The following is a 23,508-nucleotide window of genomic DNA, read 5'->3' as shown; positions in this document are numbered from 1 at the left end:
CGCACACACACACACACATAGAGAAGCAGAGGAGCCCAAGTTCTACTCTGAGTAAGCTCTAGACCTAGGAGAGTCAAATATAGTTCAAGACCAAGTCCAAGGCTTAAGGCAGAAGACTGACATCCCAGCTCAAAGACAGTGGAGCAGAAAAACTTCTTTCTTAACCCTTCATCCTATTCAAGCCGTCCATGGGTTGGATGAGGCCCACTCACACTCAGGAGGGCAATCTGCTTCACTCAGTTTACTGATTCAAATGTCAAATCTCTTCCAGAAACACCCTCAGAGACACAGTGAGAAATCATGTCTAACCAAATATCTGGGCACTCCCTGGCCCAGTCAAATTGACACAAAAATTAACTTTCACAAATACTCTCAATAGAAGTGATTAACAAATGTAGCATCATGTCCTGCCTGTTTATCCCATGACAATTAATATATTCCAGCATAACATTGGCTTCCATTCCCTTACTATAGCAACACGTAGGAGTTTCATTTAACGTGAGGATAATTTTGACCTATGGAGTCTCTCCCTACCCGTAACTACCATTGCCACTTGTAGATTGTCATTTTGCCATGGCTTCCTTATACATAATGTCAATAAGCTGTATACTTTGCTAATGTAGGTTTGAATTTCATCCTGGCTGCATAAGTCACTTTTCATCTTGACAAAGCCTAGAAATATTTTTGTTTATCTCCTGAATATTGGTAACGCATACCTATTGTGGGGCCCACTCTCAATCTCATGGTTTCCTTTATTTTCATTCAGATCTCAATAGATATGCCTGGGTTGCTTGAACGTCACTGAAAATGGCCCATGGCCTTGTCCATCTATCAGAGTCCAGTAAAATCCTGTCCATGGAATGGGGGGATGGAAAGTGAGAACCACCAAACTCAGCGAACAAAGACTCAGTTTAAACCTCTGTGCTAAGAGATGATCAGACTCTATCATGGCTTCTAATAGCGTAAGACCATGTCCCGTGAATTACCCTAGGCTCCCATGACAATGCCTACCTAAGAAAACTCAAGGCTGCCAGGGGAACTTACTTTAATTCTAGCCAATACTGCTGATGATGGTAGGTTCTTTCTTATAACACTTACTAAGAAGGGAATCCTTCCTCCATCCCTTTGAGAAATGTGTATATCTCCTAGGGATTCCAGTGTGTCTTTCCACAGGATTTGAAAGCCATTCCTTTGAGGTGTCGTCCTCAGGAAGGACTGAATCTCTGTCTCCGGGTCTCTGTGGGAGGTTAGAATCATAACGTCTAATATTGCCAGCTGGCAGACACAACTGTCCTGATGAGGCAGAAGCTTACAATGACCAATATTTTGTAATGTTTCACTTGTGCCCTGACCCCTGCCCTCTCCCCTGCCTCACTCTCCAGTTAGAATGCCATCGGCTCTCCACAAACGCGATGGAGTTCAGACCCTTCTGCCTTGGTCAGTAGTTACTGAATAAAATCTGTTTTCACAGCTTTGACTAATGCCTGACTTTATCTTTGACAAAATAAGTGCGAGCAATTGATTTTAGCGACATGGCACCTGCAAAGAGAGGCACAGACATGGCAAGAGAGTGAGGAATCATCTGACCCTTCTCATTTCATAGGCATCTATTCCTGCCTGGTGTTTATAAGCCTGAGACTGGGCTGGTCTGCCCTAGTATATCACTCCATGGCTCTGCGGTGGGACTTGAATAGGCTGGTGGTGACATTTGGTGTGACCACAGCCACCTTCAAAGATGCCATGAAGGGCTCACAAGAAAATGAAAGGAAACATAGAAAAACTGATTTTGAAAGATATTGCCTCTCCCACTTCCTCATACAGAGTGTGTATGATATTGCTGTGTGATGTTAGTTGGATTACAATTTAGCACAACAGCTTTTCTAATAAATGGCAGTTTCTCACTGTGTTAAGCCTACCTGAAAAGGAAGCACACTTACTTTTATTGATTACCCCCATTAAATGAACGATACATCCAACAAGGCTTCTACCAAAAATGTTCTTATTAACCTCATATTTATACAAAGGAAAAACTAGGAACAACACAAATCTTCACCAATAGAAGAATTTAATACTGACTGTTATATAGTCATAAAACGATCCCAGAAGTTCACTCGATAACATCAAAACCAGAAACCCACACTGGTGCCACTGATGGCAAAAAATCATGATACAAAAATGAGAGAGATGAGAGAGAGAAAATGTACTATAGCCATAGTTGTGGGTAAAAGCCAAAGACCTCAGTTTCTACTAATGATGTTTGATAGAAGAACAAAAGGAACATGAGCCAATAACCCTAAGGGTCCAGGTCTGCACAAGGTGCCTGTTGGGTGCAGGGTTCTGTTGGCTCCAATGATGGATCTCAAATGGGCTTTTATGGACATAGCCGCTGCAGAAATCTATCAAAGAAAAATAAGGGGATAGCTATTTGCAAGTTAATTTACCATCGAATAGGAGGGAGAATGGGCATTACATTCATTTGGTCAAATAAAAGCAAAACCAAGATTTATGAAGAAAAGAGGAAAGGGGAGAAGAAAAAAATCATCTGGGAACTTTGTGATTTTGCTCCCCTTGGATAAGCGACTTGACAGAAAGCTGTCAAAGAGGTCACTGTGGTCCATCTTCTCCAGACCCACGTTACTTGGTCACAGAAAACAATTACAGATGTTGGAGGACTTTAAAACATCCTAGAAGTTTAGCAGCTCATCCTGTGCCACAGAATATCTGTGTGTAATGTCCACCATGTCCTTCGGTTGTGCACCCCCTGAGTTAAGCCAGGAGGACGCCCCTTCTCTCAGTGGAATATCATACATCAATGTACAGAAAGTTTGTTGTGCCGGCAAGTAAATGACAAAAGGGACATTGATAGAATTGGGAAACACATTGGAATATGATTTGCTACTGCTCCTATGGAAGGTAAATTTGCAGAATGTACTCAAATTAGAAGCATTAAATAAATGCTGTAATGTAAAACTGGCACATCCTGTTCTCTACACTATAGAAATATCTGCACAAGTGACCAAAGATATTTGTACAAGAATAGTGGAGACTGCAGCATCATTTGTAATCCTAAAGTCATGAAACCCACCTCATTTCAATAACATCTTGAAAAGGGTTCAATCATGCACAAATAGAAGAAGAAATGCATTTTCACAAACAATGGCGAGGATCACCATGAGGATGACTGATGCCACTGGTCACATTATTGATAGAGCAATCAGTAAACCCAGGCACATCCTGGGGATAGGATACTACTGTAATAGGTCTCCTTCTATTAAACATGAAAAACTCGAGGCATTTTACCCCCTGAAGCCTTCCATTAGAGCAAAAAACATTTTTATCACACTAGAAGTGAGTTCCTGTCTGAAGTCTCTGGGATTCCTGAGTTTGACAGGTACAAGGCACCATGGCACTTGCCAAGCCTCAGACCTAAGAAGGTGGGGAAGAGGACATGTGTTTCTCCGGATTAGGCTGGAGTTGATTGTATATCAACAGTAACAACAACAACAAAGCCAGGAGTCCCTGGTTGGGCTCAGATCACCAGCCTTTCTGTTAATAGCCAAACGCGCTGATTGCACCACAGAGACAGCTGCTACTGATTCTACCGGACGCTATATGCAGGGCACACTCACCAAACTCTCCCCATCCCTTCTGTCCTGAGGGCCTGCCCGGCAGGACGGAAAACTGGAGAGATTAGAGCTGTGAGTCGCGCTGATCAGTTGCACACCCGCGGGTTGGGATATTCTGGAGCCACAAGGGAAGCCTAATGGCCTTCGTCCGCCCTGCCCCTCCCCTCCTTCAGAAGCCCCCGGAAACGCCCTAGGCTCGAGCCGCCTGGGGGCCCAAGGGAAGCTGAACGCCCGGTGGGCTCCCAGGATGGCTCTTTCTGTCCTTTGAGCCCCCTTCACCCAGTGAGGGAGCCTGTGTCCACACTTTCGGGGCCACTGCGGAGCTTCCGCTGCTATCTTAGGATCCTGTGTCCCGCACGGGGGGCTCCACCAGGGCAGGGATGGTGGTGAGAGTCTCTCGTGGTCCCCTCGCGGGGAGCAGGGTCTGCCACTCACCAGGGCGCACAACTAGGACTTGTCGAATGAATCCATCGTCGCCTTTAGCTTTTAGTCCTTTGAAGAATGTAAATCATGAACTATTTTTCTATGGGGAAGTTTTTTGTTTGTTTGTTTGTTTGCGACAGGGTCTCACTTGGTCGCCCAGGTTGGAGTGCCGTGGTGCAAACAAGGCTCACTGCAGCCTCGACCTCCCGGGGCCAAGTGATCTTCTTGCCTGAGCCCCCAAGTAGCTCAGACAACAGGTGCGCGCCACCACGCCGGGCTAATTTTTGTATTTTTTGCAGAGACAAGATTTCAACATGTTGCCGAGGCTCGTCAGGAAGGGGAAGTAAGTTCTTTTTAAAAAGCATTTATTCCGATTGGTTTCTCCGCATTCTGTGGGGGCGTGCAAGGGGCGAGGCCTCCCGTGGCCTGTCTTGCCACTCTGAGCCAGTGAGCTGCGGGGGCTCAGCTGCGTTGTTTTTGGGTGCGTGTCTGGGGCAGGAGGCCGGAGCCGGGCAAGGGGTGAATCCAACAGGGAATGGCGAGGAGGAGGGCAAGGAAGTCGGTAGAGGCCTGGACCAGGGAGACGAAACTTCGCAGTAGCTTTGCGCAGCGGTAAGGACTGCACGAGAGAGAGATGAGAAGTGTTTTTTTTATTGTAGCAGAATGGGGAAGAAAGGGAGGAAAAACGGAGAGACACCAAGAAAGAACGAAATCTCCGCGGACCCTTAGGTCTCCAAAATGGAAGCAGCTCCTGTGGCTCGCGGTGATCATATTGTGGTTGGTGCTCTACGCTTTGGCCGCAGCAGCCTGGGCTCCTATCCGAGTCATGGCAACGTCCATTCTAGGGTGTAGGGCTCTTCTTTCCCTTTCGCCTCCAACCTGAGCCTAGGCTGCGCCTTGACCTGCGACTAGAGAGGTCACAACTTTCCTGTGACTTTGGAACTCTCCGTAGTGTCGCGAATACAAGGCCCTGCACGCCTAAGGGTCCGGTTATCTTGAAAGACTTTTGCCTCCTCTCTGAGCAAGTACAACACCCAAAAGGTGAGGTGCCGACCCTCAGTCAGCCTTACTGGAATCTTCTACTGTTGACCTGATGTGGCCGCACCCATTTTTCTGGCTCAGATATTTCAAAAATCCGTGGGACCTTTTTCGAGCCAAATCAGAAATGGACAAGAGGAGAGTTCGCACTCCAACTGGGTATTTTAAGTAAAACTTAAAGAATACAATAGAATCTAAAGTTCATGACATTCTCCAACCCCAATTTTAAATTTTTTTATTTATTTGGTTTTTTTTTTTTTTTTTTGCTATCAATAAATGACTGAAGTATAATCCGCAGAGACCAAAGTGCACCAATCTTAAGTGTACAGCCCAGTGCATTTTGACAAAAGAAACCATCACCTAGGTCAAGTTATGAGACATTTTCAACAGACCAAGAAGTCGTTAGAGTCCCTTTCCAGTCAATCCTCACCCAATCCCCATTTAGGCAACCACCATTCTGACTTCTGTCTCCGTGATTTCTTTTTGCTTCTTGTAGAAATCACATAAAGGACCATACTGATTTTATCTGGGTTTGTTTGTTTGTTTGTTTAATGCAACAATGGTATGAGATGCTTCCATTTTATGGCATGTATGTCAGCTCTTTGGTGTTATTGATGAGTGTTATTCCAACGTGTGAATATACTACAGTTGATGGACAATTGGGATATTTCTAGTTTTGGCTATTGTGAATAAGGTGTTTACAAATATTCTACTATAGGCCTTTTTATGGACCTGTGCCTTCATTTCTGTTGAGTATAAACATAGTAATGTAATGGCTGGGTCATGAAGTAGGTGTATTTTTAACTGTATTAAAAACTATCTGACAGTATTTTAGAATGGTGGCACTATTGTATTCTCTCTCTCTCTCTCTTCTTTTTTTTTTAATTTTCTTGAGACAGAGTCTCACTTTGTCACCCAAGCTGGAGTGCAGTTGCAGGATCTCCACTCACTACAGCCTCCGCCCACTGGGTTCAAGCAACTCTCCTGCCTCAGCCTCCTGAGTACTTGGGATTACAAGAGTGCGCCACCATGCCTGGCTAATTTTTGTATTTTTTGTAGAGACAAGGTTTCACCATGTTGGCCAGGCCGGTCTGGAATTCCTGCCCTCATGATCTGCCCGCCTCAGCCCACCAAAGTGCTGGGATTACAGGTGTGAGCCATCGCACCTGGCCTATAAATAAACTTTTGTATTAGAATAGAGAAGTTGAAAAGATAGTACACAGAATGGAGTAAAGAGGATGGAATGGGTTTTCAGAAACCAATTCACACTTTAAAGTTGTTTTAACATCCCTAACCCCCAAAGAAAAATGTATATTCTCCAAAGATATCCCTTTATTAAAACATGCAGAGACAGTGCAGGATAAAAGAGCATATACTAAACTTCTCAGAACGTGTGTCTGGAAGTGGACAGGGGAATGGGAGTGGGATGAACAGAGAAAAGAAGGAAAGACAGTAAGGGCCTTGCTGAGAGCAGCTACCATAATGTGCCCTGAGCTAAGATACATGATTACCTTCTTCCTGTGCACCTGAGATCTAACAGAATATATTGACTAATCTGGGATATGGAATTTCAAAAACACTACAGGAAAACAAAAAACTTACCCAAATAGAACAGTCTAGTTAAGAAAGGCAGGAAGAGATTTTATAAACAAAGCAAAAACACAGAAATCATACAATGAGGTGGTGGGAATGAGACTAACTATGCCCATGAACTCCAACATAACACTAATTACTGCTGGTGATAATGCATTTAAGTATCTCATATTGGATAGAAAAGGAAATGCCGGCTCTAATGTTTTAATGGCAGAAAAGGATAAAATATTCAAAGCAGTGCACATTATTATTATTATTATTGTTATTATTTTGAGATGGAGTCTTACTCCGTCGCCAGGCTGCAGTGCAGTGGCTCAATCTCGGCTCACTGCAACCTCTACCTCCCAGGTTCAAGGGATTCTTCTGCCTCAGCCTCCCGAGTAGCTGGGACTATAAGTTGCACGCCACCACGCCCAGCTAATTTTTTTAATTTTTAGTAGATACAGGGATTCATATTGGCCAGGCTGGTCTCGAACTCCTGACCTCGTGACCCACCCACCTCAACCTCCCAAAGTGCTGAGATTACAGATGTGAACCACCACACCAGGTCAAGAGCAGTGCACATTATCTTTAGCGAGCTAACGCAGAAACAGAAAACCAAACACTGTGTGTTCTCACTTATAAGTGGGAGCTGAATATGAGAACACATAGACACGTGGGGTTGAGGGGCAAGGACAACACGCACGGGAGCCTGTTGGATGGTGGGGGTTGGGAGGAGGGAGAGCATCAGAAAGAGTAGCTAATGGATGCTGGGCTTAGTACTTGGGTGATGGGATGATCTGTGCAGCAAACCACCGTGGCACAGGTTTACCTATGAGACAAACCTGCACATCCTGCCCATGTACCCCTGAACTGAGTAAAAGTTGGAAATAAAAAAATTTTTAAAGTCAAGAAAACAACAACAACAGCAAAAAGAGTGGTGCAAATCTGTACCATGCTCATTATAAACAGAAGAATGAGAGTGAAAACATGAATATCCAACAAAAGTAAACAGCAAAAAAACACTTTATGCTAGCTAGAGGAGTAACGTCCTAGCATCTACCTAGAGTCAAATGGAACTGTTTTTCCCTGAACTGGCCTCCTCGGGTGGCCGACCAGGGTGAGGTGAAGGGAAGAAATCTTGGCATGAAATGTCCATTTCTTCCCTCTTGTTTAGGTCTCTGTAAGGCATAAGAAATTAAAAGCAAGATCTGATCCATGGCGTTTGCCAGGAACTCGAAAGAGCTGTAGGAGGAGGGAAGTTCAATTATCACCCTGGTCTTCTGGAGTATCCCAGGCACAGTCCCAAGAGTTCAGCTTTTCAAACTTGAGTTCCTGGGTTCTGACGGCCTTTTTTGAGAAAAGTACTGATGTTTATGTCAAGGTTGGGAGGCTTGAGAGGCACCAAGCAATGGGGAGGCAAACAGAAGACATCAACAAGCGAGGCAAGAACTTTCCACAGGCTCACACTGGATACAGGACCAGAGACAAAAAGCTGGGTGAATTTCTGATGTTTTCCTACAGAGGTTTGTTATCCAGTTGCACAGAGCCTACTCAGAATAAGGCTTTTTCAAGTCAACTCTTAATGTGAAGCCATAACTTTGTGGTGTTGCCTGATGCAAATCTCCACCGTGAGCCTTTGCTCTGGGTGTCTCTTTTGTAAGTCACATCTTGCAGAGAGAATATGGTGAAAATCTTGATTCCTTTCCCCGAGTCTGTGTCTTAACTGTTTCCAAGGCTGCAGAGCTCAGAGTCAGGAGGCATTGGCGGTTCAGTGGTAGAATTCTCACCTCCACAGGGGAGACCTGGATTCCATTTCCAGCAAATGTAGCGTCCTGTCTTTGTGCCCTGTGGTTTTTACATTTACTTACTGCGCAACGCTAATAAAGAAAAAAAAAAAAAGGAGCGAGGGGTGAGGGAACCACGGTATAGTCCTCAGGTTCTTTCCGTAGTGGATTTTCTTTTTCTTTTATTTATTTATTTTTGTTTGTTTGTTTGAGACAGAGTCTCAGTCTGTCACCCAGATTGGAGTGCAGTTGCATGATCCTGGCTCACTGCAACCTCCACCTTACAGGCTCAAGCGTTTCTCACGTCTCAGCCTCCCAAGTAGCTGGGATTAGAGGCACGTGCCACCATTTCCTGCTAATTTTTGTATTTTCAGTAGAGACGGGGTTTCACCATGTTGGCTAGGCTGATCTTGAACTACTGACCTCACATGATCCACAAGCCTTGGCCTCCCAAAGTGTTGGGATTACAGGTGTGAGCCTGGACCCGGAGCGGAATTTATCTAAGAAGAGATTTGCAGAGACTCTCCTTGAAGCAGCCTGTGGGTCTGGTTGGTCTCTGTGTTTCTACGTATTTGACTCTAAAACCGGCACGACTTTTATCGTCTCTGCTGCTGGATCCCTGCAGTACAAAGAGTCACCCGGTCACTGATTCTCTGCCTGGACCTTGGATAGAGCAGTGGGCCACATCTCGCGATGGAATGCGGCTCAAGAAATGACATTCCCGAAAGGAGAGAAGCAGTGGGGTTGGGCGGACACATGCAGTGATGGGGAACTGGAACCCAGGGAAAGGGGAGGAGTGTAGGGAGGAACCCGCCTGCAGATGAGGGGAGCTGCGGAGAGGGGTCTTGGACCTTCATGTCCAGGAAGGCCCAGTCTTTGGTGGTCTCGGCAAAATGAAGGATGGGCCCCGAGTGGAGAGCAGCACGTCCCCAAAACTCATTTCTATCACCTCTGTCTGTTTTACACTTCACCAGGCAAATCTTCTGTCCAAGGGTTTCTTTTTAATGCTTCTCTTGAAGCAGCGTGGTGGGGAGGCCATGGCAGTCGTTAGCTCTAGAGGCCTGGGGAGGACACTCTGAAGAGGAAAGCCCCACGATTATCCAGTTTCACCCTGTTTTTATCTACTATTTTCCTCAGCGAAGCTTGTATGGGTCCCGATGTCACATCACAGCTGCTGCATTGGTGGATTAAGAGCCGCTGACAAATCTCTTTCGCGAAGGGGTAAGAAGAGCAGTGGGCCCAGAACCATGGAAAGAGACGCAAGAGCAGAACCGAAAATACTTTCCTCCCTCTTGTTCTCTCTCTGCCGTCGGTGAACATCAACCTTCCACACACACCAGTTCAATACTGCCTCGGTCTCTACAGGAGGTTTACCAATTTTTACAGTTCCCATAAGCCATGTTTTCTTCTCGCTTCTACAGTTCTTCCAGGGTTAAGTTTCAGGAGCTGGTCAGCAGTCCAGACTAGTTCAACATCCTGGTTCAAAACCATTTGTGTGGTTTTGCTACTAGGGTGAAGCTTGCCTCCTAGACCAGAGTTAAGACGTGTTCCCTCAGCTTCTATTTTCTAGAGAGAATTGGTACAGTTTCTTCCTTAAATGGTAGTGAAACCATCTAGACCTGGTGCTTTGTTCTGGAGGGTTATTAATTGTTGCTTCAATTTCATTAATGGATAGAGACCTATCAAGGTTATCTATTTCTCCTTGTATGAGTTTTGGTCAACTTTATCTTTCAAGGACTTGGTCCAATTCATCGAAGTTATCAAATTTGTGAGCAGAGAATTGTGCATAATAGTCCTCTGCTGTCTTTTTAATGTCCACGCGATCAGTAGTGAGGGTCATTGTTTTCTTTTTCATATTAGTAATTTGTATCTTTTCTCATTGTTTCTTGGATCACCAGCTAAAGGTTTATCAATTTTGTTGATATTGGTCCTTTCAAAGAACACTCTAGGTTTTGTTGACTTTTCTCTATTGATTTCTGGTTTTCAATTTCCTTGATTTCTGCTCTAGTGTTCATTGTTTCTTGTCTTCCACTCACTTTGGACTTGATTTGCTCTTGTTTTCTCTGAGTTTCCTAAAGTGTAAGTTTGGATTATTGATTTTAGATCTTTATTTGTAATATTTAATTTTTTTTAATCCATTAGTTTACTTTCTGTGCAGTAATTTTTTTAGTGTAATAGAATTTTGTTCTTGTTAAAATTTCAGTTTTATTTTATGTACCAAGTGTACATGTGCAAGATTGTTACATGGATATATTGGACCCAGGTTGTTGGCATAGTTCCCAATAGCTAGTTTTTCAACCCACTCTCCCTCCCTCCCTCCCTACCTCATAGTAGTCCACAGTGTCTACGGTTCTCATGTTTATGTCCATGTGAGCTCAATATCTAGGTCCCGCTCCTAAGTGAGACCATTCAGTATTTTGTTTTCTGATTCTGCATTAGTTTCCTCCAGATTATGGCCTCCTCCTCTATCCATGTTATTGCAAAAGACATGATTTCATTCTTTTTTATGGGCGTGTAGTGTTCCATGCTGTGTATGTACCACATTTTCTTTATTTAATCCACCAGTGATGGGTACCTAGTTTGATTCCATGTCTTCGCTATTGTGAATAACCTGGTGATAATCATAGGAGTGCATGTGTCTTTTTCTTTTAAAGATTTACATTCCTTTGTATATATAACCAGTAATGAGATTACTAGTTGAATAGCAGCTCTGTTGTAGTTTCTTTGAGAAATTTCCAAACTGCTTTCCACAGTGACTGAACTAATTTACATTCACTCCAAGGGTTTATAATCTTTCTCTCCACATCCTTATCAGCATCTGTTGGTTTTTGACTTTTTAATAATGGCCATTCTGAGTGATGTGAGATGGTATCTCATTGTAGCTTTGATTTGCATTTCTCTGATTATTAGTGATGATGAGCATTTATTCCTGTATTTGCTGGCTGCTTGTATGTCTTCTTTTAAGAAGTGTCTGTTCATGTCTCTTTGCCCACTTTTTAATGGGATTTTTTTTCTTGTTGACTTTTTTTTTAAGTTCCTTATAGATTTTGGACATTAGACCTTTGTCAGATTCACAGTTTGTGAATATTTTCTCCCATTCTGTAGGTCGCCTGTTGACTCTGTTGATGGTTTCTTTTGCTGTGCAGAAGTTCTTTCATTGAATTAGGTCCTACTTGTGAATTTTTGTTTTTGCTACAATTGCTTCTGTGGACTTGGCCATAAATTCTTTGCCATGGCTGATGTTGAGAATGATATTTCCTAGGTTTTCGTCTACGGTTTTTCTGCTTTGAGGTCCCAGTATATATAGTGTCATTGCAAATGACAACCAACCAGAGACTAAGCATTACAAGCCAAGAAAGGGAACTTATTGGTGACCAGGAAAAATGTCCAACAAATGAAAATTAGTAAAAGAGGTTCCTGGGTGTCTTCTACTGTAAAGCATGGGGCATTGTTGTCTGTGGAGTTCAGCAAACTTTTCCTTAAAGGGCCAGGGAGATAGGAAGTGTTGTAGGCTTGTGAGCCAAGAGGCAAAATTAAGGATATTATGTAGGCGCACATATAACCAGGAAGAAAACAAATTTCTATACCATTTTCATTGATAAGATTCTAAACTAACAATAGCAACTGATTAGAACTTCTCAGGTGGTAAAAATTCTTTGCATTGAGAGCCTAGGCTCAGCTTTCCTAGGATCCCTGGTACAGCCCTCCCTTTCCACCCCTCAGGCTGTTTCCTCCCTGTTTTCCTCTGAAGAGTTCCATACAAAAGATCTACTACTGTGAGAAACAGTGAAGTACTCCTGGGGCCCACCAAAGCCACATAAGTCAAGGAGTGGATGGCCTTGCCCTAGCTATGGCTCAGATCACCTTTGCAGGATGACATCTTGTTGGGAGATGGTCATCAGAGCCAGGGCCATGGAAGATGCTGTCGGGAGGATGAGAGGACTGATGCCCAGGGGGAGAAGTAGCCAAGCAACTCTGCATTCAGCCTCACAGAAATCTCAAGGGGATGTAGAAATGGGGACAGGGAGAATGGAAAACTCTTTCAAGCAAGGTTTTGGGGTCCTGACCTGATCTCTGTTTTTCCTCCTACAACCTGCCACACATGCTATTTTCTCACTTCTGTGGATTGGATGGAAACTGCATCCTTCCATATGCTCAGTCCAAAAATCTTTGAGTTTTCTTTGACTGCTGATCTTTCCTTCACACCCTAAAGCTGTTTAGTCAAGAACTCACATTAAGATGAGCAATTAGGTGTGGTCCTTAATCCACACCATTCTTTTCCCCCAGTTTATAAAACTTGTAAAGTCATTGTCCTGAAAAAGACAGTAGGATTTCCATGAAATTGCACAATTTTAATCCTTCCTGGCTACATGACTCATATAAGAGCACTGCCTCTGTTTGCTACCATTTCCCCCTATTTTTATTTCTTACCTGTTTGACCTGCATTCTTTCCCATATGGCAGGCACTTCAGCTCAGGTGTGCTTTCCTAATCATAGAATTAGCAATAATAGCAGCCTTGCTAACAACTTCTTCCTGGCCCCATCACCAAGCAAATGTCACAGGATTTAATAGGTAAAGAATTGCAGGATCGCTGGGCATAGTGGCTCAGGCTGGGCATAGTGGCTCCTCCCAGCACTTCGGGAGGCTGAGGCGGGCAGATCACTTGAGGTCAGAGTTCAAGACCAGCCTGACCAACATGGAGAAACCCCATCTCTACTAAAAATACAAAATTAGCCAGGCATGGTGGCACACACCTGTAATCCCAGCTACTTGGGAGGCTGAGGCAGGAGTGTTGCTTGAATCCGGGAGGCAGAGGTTGCGGTGAGCCTAGATCATGCCCCTGTACTCCAGCCTGGGCAACGAGAACTAAACTCCGTCAAAAAAAAAAAAAAAAAAAAAAAAATCATAGGATTGTCCCTATTGCTTGGTTTTATAAAATGAATTGTTTTCCCCTGAATTCATATGTTGAAAGTTTAACTCCCAACTTGACTGTATTTAGAGATATGGAGGTAATTAAGGTTAATTAGGCCATACAAGTGGGGCACTAATCTGGTCAGAATGGTGTCCATATAAGAAGAGGAAGGGCATCAAAGAATATCTCTTTTTCTCCACGTAGGCACAGAGGAAAGGCTATGGGAGCACAAAGCAAGAAAGTGGCCTTCTGCAAGCCAGGAGGAGAGGCCTCCTCATAAACCAGCTCTGCTAGCACATCGATCTTGAACTTTTGGCCTCCAGAATATTGAGAAAATAAAAGTCTGTAGTTAAATCAACCAATCTTCGGTATCTTTCTATGGCAGCCTGAGCTGACTAACACCCTTGGTAGGTGGGCAGCATTCACCTTATTGGGCTACATTATGTGAAGTTAAAGTAACTTTAACAATAGACACCATCTAATTTCATTGTATAGATATTGTGTCTTTTTTTTTTTTTTTTTTTTTTTTTTTGAGACGGAGTCTCGCTCTGTCGCCCAGGCTGGAGTGCAGTGGCGCGATCTCGGCTCACTGCAAGCTCTGCACCCCGGGTTCACAGCATTCTCCTGCCTCAGCCTCCTGTGTAGCTGGGACTACAGGTGCCCACCACAACTCCCGGCTAATTTTTTTTTTTTGTATTTTTAGTAGAGATGGGATTTCATCATGTTAGCCAGGATGGTCTCGATCTCCTGACCTCGTGATCTGCCCGTCTCGGCCTCCCAAAGTGCTGGGATTACAGGCGTGAGCCACCGCGCCCAGCCAATATTGTGTCTTTTGAACTGATATTGCCTTTTTTGATTGTATGTATATTGATGCCTGGGCCTAGCATTACAAGACGAGTCAAAACGGGAAGAAAGAAAAGAAGGGGGATAGATATACCAAGTTCCATAATTGCATCCTCTACCCACACCCAGTTCTTCGAATCTTTTCCAATGGAGGCTGCACCTTGTGTACACTCAAATTCAGTCTGAGCACACAATCATTTAGACAACCAAGGCAACTTTTCCAATTTTCAGCATCACACACTTGAGGAAACAAGTATTTCAATCACTAATTTAAATATTCATTGAGATAATTATTCTCAGGTTGATGAAAAATGTGGTGTATCCATGTACTGTTGCCTTCTTCTGGGTAAAGAATGTTGTCTTTACTCTGCTGGCTCACATTTGACCAGAAATTGGAGTCCCAGCAAATCTTAGTAGCCGCTCAGGAAGACTATTTTAAGATAGTCCCAAAATCAAACTTGTTCTAACACTAGTATGCTGATTGAGGAGAAAGAGCCTCATGACAAAAATTCAACAAGAGCTGTGGGTGACAGTTGCGTGTTTCAGTACTGGTCTGGGCCCAGGTTTCCCGTGAGCACCTAATGAACAGGCTCATTTGCAGGGATCGTCAAGGTGCTCATTATGTCTACCTCATAGCCTCAAAAGAAGTGATTGGCTAAAAGAATTTGTGTGGTATCCTGAAGGGAAATTAGTCCAGAAATAGAGGAAAAGATAAGGATTTTATAAAACAAACATGTGATTCAACAGTTGTTTAAGATGTAGAAAGCTGCAAGAGACAGTTGTTCCCACTCTAATGACAAGAAAAAGCTGTATGGTCTGTAAAATCATATGTGTTTTGATCCCACCAGAGAGCTGAAGTTGCAAGGCCCCTGAGTCAGCTGAAGTCAAACCCCCCTATAGAAGGACAAACACATGAAGCAGTTCATCTTTGACAGATAATGGAAGGAAAAGATGACAGCCATAAATGTTGGTTGGAGAAAAATCACTGAAGTTTTCATGATTTCTAAAAGGCCAAGTGTGAACTACTATGACAGCTTAGAATCTCTGGGAGTCCCAGACACATAGCATGTTTTTGCCCATTTGCTGGGTCTTTCCTCCCACGTCCTTAGTGCTGACAAGACACATGTGGCAGGGAAAGAGAATTTCTCAAGCTTGCCACAGCGGTGTAGGCAATAAGTCATGATCGCATGATCGACCACCACCAGAGTACAGGCACAAAACCTGGTTGCTTCTCTCACATAAACCAAAAGGCATCTACTACTGATGTTGGAGCTAGGAACCTGTCCAACCCTTGGCCCCAGTGATAAGCCAACTGCTGAGGTAGGGTTAGACACAAAAGCTGTCTATATTAGACAAGGGGAGGAGACTTGCTCTTGCCCAAGACTCCCCATCATTGAAAGGTAGAGTTCCACTACCCCAAGGGGATGTCACAGGAACACTAGGACTCAGGCATCCATGGCCTGAGGTTTGGTACACATTCAATGCAATCAGTAATATGAGTTGGTTTCAATCAGTCATTTGAGTTGGTTGCAGACCCTTTCCTTTAATGGGGAAAAACTGTGATGTGGGTACAAATTTTCCATGTTCAGGAAAGATTGGCCTTGTCCTTAAGGATATTATATTGATTGGATTTCTCTCAACCTCCTTTAGTTGTGTTTACCACTATTAAAATTAAGTGACTTTCACTTGGATGAAGTGGTAATAAAAACAGGTTGTGAGAATTCCTAGTGATTTTTGATCCCAAGCCTTGTATCACTGTTGGGACTTCATGTGTGTACTTGAAAACAAAACATGCACAATTGTTGCACTGGTTTGAAGATTTTAATGGTGAAAGCAACCTAATCAGTAATCAGTACTCTATCTAGAAACCAATCTTGGAAATATGTGATCATGCTCTTTTAAAATAGCTGAAAAGCAGGCCGTATGTTCTGGCTCATTCCTGTAATACCAGCACTTTAAGAGGCCGAGGTGGGCAGATCAGTGAAGGCCAGGAGTTCAAGGCCAGAAGCCTGGCCAACATGATGAAACCCTGTCTTTACTGAAAACACAAAAATCAGCTGGGCTTGGTGGTGCACACCTGTAATTCCAGTTACCCAGGAGGCTGAGGCAGGAGAATCCCTTGAAAATGGGACTCGAAGGTGAAGGTTGCAGTCAGCTGAGATCTGGCGACTGTACCCCAACTTGGGTGACAGAGGGAGATTCTGTCTCAAAATAAATAAATACATAAAATAGCCAAAAAGAAATGACTGTGTGTTTATTCTCACTTTGTTCTTGTTTTGTTGTATAGTATTTAAATAAAAGAAGATTATTTATCCTCATACTGAATTTCCAAAAGTGATATTTGCATTTAACATTTTGTTAAATGATGGAGAGAAAATTTAATTGTCTTACTTTGAAAAGTTTGGCATAGGTTCTGTCACATTTTTGATGCTTTCAATCACAGTTCTGTCATTAGAATGCTGGCAACTAGTTACATGCAAGGAGTATCCTAACCACTTTAATACAGTGGTTTGAAGTGCTGCAGGCAGTAACTACTGGACACCAAATCACAGTGTTTTTATTGGTGACATGTTAGAGAGAAATAGAAGTTTCTGCACTACAAATGTCCTATTAACTAATCCTTGTGCTATTAGCTTACAGGGCTTTGACTCCTGGGTCTGAAAAAGACACCTACTCCTACTAAATCTTGGATATTGACACCAATCAATGCCTCATCTTCAGACCCTGGGGAAGATGACGATCAAAATGAACTGCTTTCATGAGAAACGGAACCAGAAGTTGAAACCATTTAATCCCTCTAGGCCCAACAATCCCACCTGCCCCCTTTTCCACCTCATGCCCCCTCTTCTTCTAGACAGAAGAGGTGGGCACATGAGAATTGTAAGGCCAGAGTTTGAGGGATAAGTTTAGTTCAGAGACTTTCTTTTCTTTCTCTTTTCTTTTCTCTTTTCTTTTCTTCTTTCCTTCCTTCCTTCCTTCCTTTTTACTTTCTTCCTCTCTTTTTTTTTTTTTCCTTTTTACATTTTTGGTAGACACAATGTTTCACCATATTGCCCAGGTTAGTCTCAAACTCCTAAGTTCAAGCAACCCACCCACCCTGGCCTCTCAAATTGAGAGATTTTCTGTAAATTAGACATTACACTCAGAAGCACACTGATGCGAGTCCAGCAACTGGGCCCATGTATTGGAATAACAGGGTTTTCTAGAGCATTCATCTGCTTTTTCAAAGAAAAGTATAAAAGGTCATGAAAGATTTTTGAAGCTCTTACCTTATGGTTAAACTGATTATAATTAAATTTGTGTATAAGTTTGTTTAAAATTATCTTTAACATTTTAATATACCACACAAAGGTAAAATCTAGTTTTCTCTTTTGGTCAAAATGTTTGTGTAATATTAATAATAGATATAAAATTTTTGCTTACCTTTTGGCTAAATGATTGACTATTTTAAGGTGACCTGTGATCCTATTTTGTGATATCAAGTCTCTCAAAACTTGAATATTTGGCAAACTTTCTAAGAGTAAAATTTCCATATTAAGCCTTTTGGACCTCAAATTAACTTTTTGGATATTAGGTTCTTGAAGTCCAAGAGAGATATATTAGGCTTCTTAGGCTTATTTTTTATGCTAGAATTATGCAAGAAGCATTGTCAAATCTGAAGTGGTGTTTCACTTCCTTTGGGTTCTGTTGACACAGATGTGTTGTTAATGTGTGTTCCAGGATTGTATGAGATTCCTAGAGTTCTGATATGCTGTCAGTAATAATTATGATTATTATGTTAAATTGTGTGCCACAGAAGCAACCGAATTCCCTTGTCAACTGTGTCTGTAACTATAGCTGTCTTAAGGCTTTTGTCATCCACAATTGTTGTTTGCTTTGATTCTTCTCAAAAAGTGACTTATAATCAGTTACAGTCCAGGCCTTGTTTTTTTGGAGAAGTCCATGAAAAGGACTCTTGGATGCAGGTTTCAGATAACTTTGGAGATCGTGCCATTGAACTAAAGAGAAAATATCCAGGGCGCTAATAGAAAGGCTGATGTGTTCATAGAGATTGCTAGCCCAGTATGAAGCAGAGCAGGAGATGATTGCATGGATTAAACTAATGGAGGACCGAAATAAGTTTTTATGGCCTTTGTTTGTTTGTTTGTAACATTGTTTATTCTTCAGAGTCTGGAGAACTTGTTTCCTTTTGAGCTATTTATAGCCTGCAACAATTGAGTAGAATAGTCTTCTAAACAGAATTTGAGGTATACTTTTCTCTCTGCGGAATTTCTCTAGAATTTGTAAACTGAATATTCTTAACTCATGACAATGTGTTTGTTTGCATAATTCAATAAGATTCTGTTTTCTTTTATAACCTGACACAGGTGGAGGAATTGATAATTTTCCCAGGGCTTTGCCTGAAATGGCACTGTGAAACGTTCCAGCAAAGCCTCTTTAGGAGAGCCTATATGAACAATGATTCTTGCTGCACTTTGGGTAATCAGGCCAAGTATATGGAACTGAAGCTTCTTTTGCAGGTAGGTTGGTCCTGCTGTGTTTTGTCTTTAGTGGAACTGGAGAACTGGAGAAAGGAAGATTCTGTTTCAGGAGAAACTACAGTATTTGCTTTCCTTCCTGGGTGAAAGTTTGATTCCTGGATGGCCATGCGGTCACCCATGGTGTGAAGCTGCTCAGGATGCCCCTTCTCTACATGACGCAGCCAGAAAGATGAATGACCAGATTCCCCATGATTGAGGAAATGAGAAATAGAAAGTAGGGACTCAAATTGATGCAATAGTCCCACAGACAGTGTTTTTGTATAGATGTAGAAATGGACCCTTCTGGTCTTAAAGCTTGAAACTTACATTTGTTTTACCTGAGTTCCTTCCTCAGGAAAGGACCCTCAGGCCTCTCAAAAAGCATCTTAGACCTGAAACTCAGCAGATCACAGCCTCCAGACAATAAGATGTCAGCCCCCTCACTCATCATGAATGCTTCCTCACCCTTCCCTAGTTCCTCTTTTCCCACCCACAGTTACATTTCTTCCCTGCTAAATAAACCCCTCACTTCAGTTGATCAGGGCGATTAATTTGAGACTGATCTCCTGTCTCCTCAGCTGCAGCACCCATTTAATGCCTTCTTCCTTGGCAATACTCAACGTCTGAATGATTGGCTTTCTGTGAGCTGAGCAGCACGGCCTAGACCAAACACCTGGCCTTTCAGTAACAATACATGTACACTTTTAAAGACCGCAATTAATGGGTCATGAGATATTGAGAAATTGGAATGGCATTAACTTGGCCAATTCTGAGAAAACACACTGTGCTTAAATGTTAGGGCCCTGCCTCCTGACCTTGACAGTATATGGTTGATTTTGAGTTATAGCAGGTGAGTATGGCCTGGTTTGAGTGTTTTATAGAACTATAAAACCTGGCTAAGTGCATTTATTTTAAATCCAAGAAATTTCCATTTCTGGTGAGAAAATTTTATTAAAACCAACCAACCAACCAAACATAGAAGTATATGAACAAGACAATGAAGGATTCACTGCTTCCCAATCTCATTTGATTGCTGTCTTCTGTTATATACTACAGGGAGGAAGGAGGCAAGGCGCCCAGGAAGTCCCATGTCCTGATCTGGCCTCCTTGGGCAAACAGAAAAGAGGGAAAGCAAAAAGAAAATAACAGAAATTTTGCAGAAATTTCATCTCTGGTCTGGGTGTGGTGGCTCACACCTGTAATCCCAGCAGTTTGGGAGGTCAAGGTGGGCAAATCACTTGAGGTCAAGAGTTCAAGACCAGCCTGGCCAACATGGCAAAACCTCATCTCTACTAAATTTACAAAATTTAACCAGGTATGGTGGCTCACGCTTGTAATCGCAGCTACTGGAGATTACAATCACTTGAACAGGGCAGACGGAGGTTGCAGTGAGGGGAGATGGCCCACTGCCACTGCACTGCACTCCAGCCTGAACAACAGAAGGAGACTCTGTCTCAATGCAAAGAAGGAAGGAAAGAAAGAAAAGAAAAAAGAAAAGAAAAGAAAAGAAAGAAAGAAGGAAGGAAGGAAGGAAGGAGAGAGAGAGAAAGAAAGAAAAAGAAAGAAAGAAAGAAAGAAAGAAAGAAAGAAAGAAAGAAAGAAAGAAAGAAAGAAAGAAAGAAAGAAAGAAAGACGAGGGAGGGACGGAGGGAAGGAAGGAAAAGAAGGGAGGAAGGGAGGGAGAAGGAAGGAAGGAAAGAAAAGAGAGAGAGAAAGAAAGAGAGAGAGAGAGAAAGAGAGAGAGAAATAAAGAGGAAGAAATTTCACCTCAGCATAGGAAACTCTATGAACAAGGCTTCAGGGGCTCTTCTCTGGCCCTAAACCCACAGCGGATTTTTGCCTCATTTTCCGCGGTGCAAATGAAATGATAGAAGTCGATCAAAGGAGAGAGCGGAGAGAAAGCAAGAAGGATGGCTCCTTCCTGCTGCTCCACCTTCCTCAAGTGGAGTGACATGGGTGGGTGGGAACTATTGCTACTTATTAAGAATGCAGATGCCTTTAGCAAATTTGCATCGTGAGGTTCCATGGTGTAATGGTAAGCACTCTGGACTCTGAATCCAGCGATCCGAGTTCGAGTCTCGGTGGAACCTTTCTGTTTAATTAGGACGGTAATGCCACGTTTTAGATCCTCCGCCGCCCCCGAGCTCCCGCGGGACCACGGGGAAGAGGAGCCTGAGCAGCTCTGATGGGCGAGTCTCTGACGGTGGGGCTCCCCCTCGTCCCGTCAGAACCCTGCCCCAAGGAGAAGACGCCTTCGGACACTACCAGAGTTAAAAATGTTCTCTCCTGCTCTTCAGAGCACTTGGGATGAGGTTCCTGATGGGTCGGCCTTGGGAACTAACTAAGATGTCGCTCCAGGCACGCAGGACCATCGCTCTCATTTTCATATTTTGGTGCTGAGAGCACTTACGAAGGACTGAAAAACACCGCAGTCTTTGAGGGGCTCAGTTTAGAGGACGAGCCGGGAGTGGGGGGTGAGAGGACGCCTTCTTGGCTCCTTGGAGTGGACTGGAAGGTAAGGAAACACAAATTCCGTTTCCTCTTGCAGGCTGGACTGCAGGGCCTGGGATGGAAAATTGGACAAAGAGTAACAATAGTTATGCGGAGGTAGGCTGCATGCATTAAAATTTGTTATCCCTAGAGATAAGTGTAGGAAGGGACCAGGGCTCTGCTGTTCACCACCAGCTTTGCAGCATACGGAAATGTGATAACAGAGTATAGTGCATAAAAAATTCATTCCTGTTTACAAAGAAGTGATCACAACCAGTTACAGGTTTCTTTGTTCCTTCTCCACTTCCCCTGTTTCACTTGACTAGCCTTATAGGAAAAAAAAAAATCATTTGTAAATATTGTTTCAGTTGACCCTCAGCCCACCCATTCCCCACCCCCTGAAAGTGGCTGGACAACAGGTGTGCACCATGTGCTGGGCTAATTTTTGTATTTTTAGTAGAGATGGGGTTTTGACATTTTGGCTAGGCAGGTCTGGAACTCCAGAACTCAAGTGATCCGCCTGCCTGGGCCTCCCTGCACCTCCCTGCTGGGATTACAGGCATGAGCCACCCCTCTTGGCCATCATTTGTATTTTTAATTTAAGTATTTTGTAGTCAGCCGGGCGCAGTGGCTCAAGCCTGTAATCCCAACACTTTGGGAGGCCCAGACGAGCGGATCACAAGGTCAGGAGATCGAGACCATCCTGGCTAACCCGGTGAAACCCCGTCTCTACTAAAAAAATACAAAAAACTAGCCGGGCGAGATGGCGGGCGCCTGTAGTCCCAGCTACTCGGGAGGCTGAGGCAGGAGAATGGTGTAAACCCGGGAGGTGGAGCTTGCAGTGAGCTGAGATCCAGCCACTGCACTCCAGCCTGGGCCACACAGCCAGACTCCGTCTAAAAAAAAAAAAAAATTTTTTTGTAGTCATTGCTCTTCAATGACTGGGTTTTGTTGCATGAGCATGATGGGGTTCAGGACATGCTACTCCAAAATATAACATCTTAGGGTATTGAATATTTTATGCCAAAGAAATTTGAGTAAACAACAGAAGCAGGAAGGTCACTGTCACCTCCCCCTCCCCTTCTTTCCTGAAGTCAATTATAAAACCCTTATGTGAGAGGTGCCCTCTCTGTACCCAGAGGTAAGGTGATTCCTGGAATGTGAAGACACAGGGACACAGAAGAGCCTGAACACAGAGGCCCGGCTACATTTTCCCCAGTTGGTTACTGTTAGATCATACTTTTATTGTCTTATCATACTTCTCCATGACTATCCATTCTTCAATAAAACTACTGTTAAAAAAACAAAAACAAGACAAAACAAAACCAAACCAAACCTGAGGTTTAGCTGTTTCCATGGGCTTTCATTTTCTTTGGAAGGCGCTCCGGTCATGTAAATCTTAGATTCAATAAATACACATGCTCTTCTCTTGTTGGTCTGTGTTTTGCTGTAAGGGTCTCTCAGCAGTGAACCTAGGCTGGGTGAGGAAAAGTCATATTTCCTCCCTTACATGTACAAATGTATTTCATTATAAAACTATAAACATTTTATTGGGGCAGATTTGAAGCAAGAAATTGAATCATTATTCCCCTGTTATAAGCTGAAGAGATGAGCTAATAAGCTCCCAGTTCCTCCCAGATAGAAATACTTCTCTAGCTCCTTCCCTGAAGCTCCTTGAGGGTCAAACCTGCTGGAGATTGAGGGGCCTTCCTGGGATCTCCCAGCCCAGGAGGTTACTGCTGGTGAGAGGATTACTGCAGTCTCCCTGGGAGGGTGCACGGCCACAGCAAAGTATCATGGCTATAACTTCCGTGCAACCGGTTTTCATCACATCTGCTCTTTGTGCAGTGTTGCAGGCAAAATACAAGAGCTAACATGCACATGAGTAACATATGCACATCATCAACCGTGCCTGAATCAATCACAAAGTGCCACATGTCACACACAGTTGATGATGTGCATATGTTTACTCATTTAGTCCTTACCTCAGGCAGAGGTCACACCGTCACCTTCATCTTCCATATGAGAAAACTGAGATGCACAAAGACATTAAGTGACCTGCCCAGAGTCACTCAGCCAGCAAAGGAGGATTTGAAAGCAGGAATTTGAAGTGAAGGCAGCCTGGCTCCAGAAGACATTCTCAGAACCAGTGTGTTTATACTGCTCCTAACGAAATCACCCTTGCAAAAATTATGACAGTGAGAAAAACCTGGCATAGGAAAACTATGACTGTGAAAGAAATCTGACCTGACTGACCGCTTCTTGCTTCTAACCTCTGAGCTGCCCTTGTCCATTC

At 43.3% G+C, this 23,508-nt stretch overlaps 1 non-coding gene across 1 annotated transcript; it reads left to right on the top strand.

Annotated features, from left to right (window-relative positions):
- The first annotated feature begins 20,740 nt into the window (after positions 1-20,740).
- On the top strand, positions 20,741-20,812 carry TRNAQ-CUG (transfer RNA glutamine (anticodon CUG)). The gene has a single exon. It is a non-coding gene; the product is annotated as a tRNA-Gln (tRNA).
- Positions 20,813-23,508: the final 2,696 nt, after the last annotated feature.

The sequence above is a fragment of the Chlorocebus sabaeus genome, chromosome 20 (genome assembly GCF_047675955.1).
Source record: "Chlorocebus sabaeus isolate Y175 chromosome 20, mChlSab1.0.hap1, whole genome shotgun sequence".
Classification (NCBI taxonomy): Eukaryota; Metazoa; Chordata; class Mammalia; order Primates; family Cercopithecidae; genus Chlorocebus; species Chlorocebus sabaeus.
Note: the sequence above shows the minus strand (reverse complement) of the source record. Positions and strands in the feature narration are given on the sequence as shown.